Below are 4,403 nucleotides of genomic sequence, written 5' to 3'. Positions count from 1 at the left end.
CATAGATCTGTTTATTTTGTTTTCAATTTACCAAACCCTGTGACACGTTCCCAAAGGTGCCTTGTTGTACAATACGTTGCACACAGTAAGATATTCCGCCTAATTCACTCTTTGTTTTGTTTCAGTTCAGCTGCATGAGGGCACAAATGCGTCTGTGTTATATCTTCTCCTGTGACTGATGTTGCAGACTATTGCCATAGGGTTTTGTGAAATGGGATCTTAGTTAATCTAGGGCATTGTCTTTGTAGTGCTAAATTCTTATTTGCAAACATAATGTTCTGGCATTGATGCAACAGGGGAACATTAGTGGTTTGTTTTTTTTTTTCGTTTAGAATAGACTGTATGTATGTGTTTTTAATAAACTTCTATTCTAAAGCTTTTCCTCCCTATTCTGCTTTGATCTGAGACATTTATAACACATTGCATCATGTCACATTGATGTCTTTAGCCAGTCAAGCCAAATATTCATAAATCCCATGTGCCCAAACAGAAAATGTACAATGCTAAGGAGAAAAGTACCTGATATTTTTTAAAGCATCCACAAGAAGGCAATTCTAGCCCTTAAACATACACACACATACAGAAAAGATTTTGAAAAAATTGTCTGTCCATAGCCTGTTCTCAGCCTGGAAGGATGGTATCACTTAGAAATCAATGGCCTTTCTCCGCACTTTGTTGAAAGCTCTCATGTTTTCATTTTTCTTTTATTTCAGGAACGTGTTGTTATTCAGTATACTGAGGACCTGGTCTGAGGAACTGGTGCAGAATTGAGAATTCCAAATTGGATGATATTATCAGAGTGTGCTGCAGACAAAATTCGATGTAAACAGGATCTGGAAGAGATTTGATGAGATTGTGAAAAAATGAAGATGGGATGCAGATTCATTAATAAAACAGCCCATGGCTAGTGAACGTAAAGCCTGATTGATCACAATTACTGCAGTTCATAACTGGAAAACCAGACGTCGGAGGACATGCACAAGGTAAAGCCGGTTTGACATCAGAACGGAGCCTCATGTATTTATTGGGTGGCAACTACAGAAACCCAGATCCTGCTTGTGATGGGTATGTTTCCGAAACAGCATTTAAAGTGGTTTAATTTTCACTTCAGCAAGCTTTCAGACTGATTAGCAAAAGGGCTTTCTTAGAAACCTGCCTGGATGAAGAAAACAGATCTCCCACACGTGCCTCCCAATGTGCGCACATTCGTGTCTGGCACAGCAGAACCGAGCGCTTCACTTTGAATTAACGCCGACCGCTCGCCGCGCAAGCAGATGACTCCCCATCACCAGCTATTGCTGCAGTGAGCTGTGCTCATCCCGTTGGAAGTGCAGGCGAAAAAGGCCCCGTGAGCTGCCACTTGCCCGACGGGCCAGCTCTCTGCCGCACGGCTGAGTGCGTGCGTTGGGTGAGCAACCACGGCTGGCAGGTCAGTTACGGATCTCGTTCTAGGAACTCAAAGCCTGGCTCTCCCCTTTGTGCAAGCTCTTATATGCCCGGTAGAGACATCCCCATGCAGTATTGTTGCCTGTGTGTTTAATATCCATATGAGCTCCATGCTTCATATACAGAAGTGGGAATTCACTATTACGTGTCAGCAGCAGAAACCCCCATATCTAACAGGAACAACTGAGGGCCAGGAGAAGAGATGGGGCACAGCAGAGCAAACACAGAAATGTTCTTTTCTGCCCGGTGCCCACATCAGCCCCTGGTATCTGGCTTGCAGGTACGCTGAGCATGCTCATGATGAAGCACTGAAAAGGTGCTGTGATGGTCACATACCAGGGACATGTCCACATTTACCGAAGTCTGAGAGCTTTGGAAAGTTAAAGTCTATGTTGGCTCAAATGAGGTCCCCCAAATGGGTGGAGATCTTTCTCTGCAGTCTGTAGCTCTCCACCTGTGAAAGAGAAAAAATAATTCCTCATGATACCTTAGTGGGGCTAAAGGAGAACAAAGCCGTGAGGGTTGAGAAGCACTCAGATACCAGAGTGACAAATACCAGAAGAAATGTCCATAGAAAATGACTCATCCTGCCTCAGGCTTTCAACAGCACGCAATAAACTAGGCACGGGGCCACCCACTAAACCACAAAGACAAATTATTGAAAAACTGCGTGTTGAGTGAGCCCCAGCGCACCATCCGTGGCACGGCAGAGTACAGGGGAGGATGCTGGGGTGCAGCCACCCACCCCACGCTACAGCCAAACGACGGCTGGGCTGCTGGTGCAGGAGCCTCACTCGCGCTGCCGAGGTGTCAAGGGAGGAAGCAGAGCGGAGCCATGAACCCCCCTTAGAAGAAGAGAGGAGAAGAAATGGATTCCCACCTCTTTGCGGGGGCCTTGGGAGCTTGCTACTGGAGAAGGGCCATTTTTTGTCTCTCTTTAGTAGGAAGGCCCAGCAAATGGGGACAAGAGGAACGAGGACAAACCCAGCACCCAGCGCAGGAGAGCAGACTGATAACAATTTCCACTGCATTAGCACTTTGTCTACTGAATCTTGCAGTCAGATACCACCAGACTGCAAAAGCAAATGAGTTTGGTTATCTTCTTTTCCCGACCTCAACAGGCATGTTGCCTAAGACTTGGCTCCGGCTCCTCGGCAGCAGGCTTTTGTCCACATCATTGATCTACCACAGACCACGTCACAATCCAGCAAGACACACAGTTGCTATAGCAGAGTGGTTCGTGGGCAAGATTACCAGGCGAGCCTGTTCCTGTCTGACCCAGCCCTTTACCTGCAGGAACAAGAAATTTACTCATGGGATCGGGAGAAAATAATAATAAAAAGGGGTCAGGGGTCTAGAAGCTCTCCCAGGTCACTCAGCATTTCTCCCGTGGATCCAAGCTCTCAGCTACTAGACAGAAACGCTCCTGGAAATTCCTGCTTCCGTTTGCTCTAAATATCTGCAGTATCTGCTGTCCCTAATTTTATCGTCATAGCTCGTATATGGATTTAAGGCAGGAGTCTGAGCAGAAACATCCCAGACAGTGCCTAGCTGCTCCAAGCCAAAGCAAGGCAGCCATCCTGGTGTTTTGGATGCATCCCTCTAGGTTTCCCTTCACCTGCCATCCCCACCAGGCTGCTGCCAGCCGACAGCGCCATTGCCTTCTGTTCAATGTGCACAGCAGCCTCAGCCCCCTCTCCTGCCCTGGCAAGAGCAAGCAGCGGGCTTAGGACATACACATCTCTATCTGGGTCCCCAGGTGCAAACGCAACCCCAGGCTTCCCATTGCTGACTCCTTCTTAACCTTGAATTAAAGCAGAAGAATAAATCAGCTGAATCATCTGCTTTGCAAATTCACAGGCAAGGCTTACAGACTGCAAGCAAAAATGAGGAGAAAAAGAAAGAGCAAGGCCGAGAGGATGGCCAGATGTCCCTAGCAAGGGAAAAATCCTCCTGGAGCTGGGCATCTGGATTTCACAGCTACCAAACACCGGCAGTCACCACCATATGCTGAGCAGAAAACACAAACCTGCTCCACACCCCCAGCCACGGAAGAACACACTGGCAGATTGAAGAAGCTTAGCAGGATTTGGGGGAAAGTCCTGAAGCTCTCTCAGCATAAGGCATCCGCTTGCAAAGACCTCATCTGCAACAGAAACGAGTCCTTTCCTTCCCCTGGTGCTCCTCCATCCTACCTGGATGAGATGTGTGTCTTCTCTGTGGGTGTCTCCCCCTGCGGGAATCTGGAGGTGTCAGAAGCCCATTCCTGACCTGGGGTCACCTGCCGCACCGCACTTGCTATGGCCAGATCTTCAAACCAGACGCAGTGTCCTGCGTGGCACAGCAGGGTCATTGAATGCGGCTACGAAATTGCTTGTCTCTGCCCTGTGCGTTGGTGGAGAAGGAGGGGAGAACAGCGGGATTTGGGTTGTGGGTGCGTGCTGGAAAGGCACCGGCTTTTGTCTTCCTGTTTTGTCTGCTCCTTGTCTCTCAGCTCTCGTGTGTACGGCTTTGTTAGTGTGAGCAGTCATTGCTTTCGGTTCCTGGTAATTCAGTTCTATTTCTGCTTTCTGAAGCTCCTTATAAAGCTCAGTTCCTAGCAGACTAAGAATCAAAGGCTCTGCCTCTTACCCTTGGATTTGCTCAATCTTTTCTTCTCCTTTGTCTGACCCGACACTTAGCTTACCCAACCAGCCCTCCCAAGGAGCTGGACGTCTTTCAAAATCTGTCTGCTGACTGCGTGGATCTTGAAGCTCATGGCTACTTGCATAACAAGGGATGCAACCTAGCGGAGGTAACGCACCAACCACCCGTTCTTCTGCTCCCTGCACACCTAGGTGGATCACTCCCGAACATGACAAACTGGCGACAGGAGTCTGTGTGCAGGACCTGCCAGAAGCCGAACCAACACATGGCAAAGCTGCAATAAGGAATGAGGATTCAAGGCAGTAAGAGTG

General features: G+C 48.3%; 1 long non-coding RNA gene across 1 annotated transcript; it reads right to left on the bottom strand.

Moving 5' to 3' along the window:
- Positions 1-224: 224 nt before the first annotated feature.
- On the bottom strand, positions 225-3,827 carry LOC142078218 (uncharacterized). Its single transcript, XR_012672158.1, has 3 exons — positions 3,642-3,827; positions 2,560-2,736; positions 225-1,900 (listed from the first exon to the last, which is right to left on the bottom strand). It is a non-coding gene; the product is annotated as an uncharacterized LOC142078218 (long non-coding RNA).
- Positions 3,828-4,403: the final 576 nt, after the last annotated feature.

The sequence above is a fragment of the Calonectris borealis genome, chromosome 2 (assembly GCF_964195595.1).
Source record: "Calonectris borealis chromosome 2, bCalBor7.hap1.2, whole genome shotgun sequence".
Classification (NCBI taxonomy): Eukaryota; Metazoa; Chordata; class Aves; order Procellariiformes; family Procellariidae; genus Calonectris; species Calonectris borealis.
The sequence above is the reverse complement of the archived record's forward strand: the minus strand, read 5'-3'. Positions and strand labels throughout refer to the sequence as shown.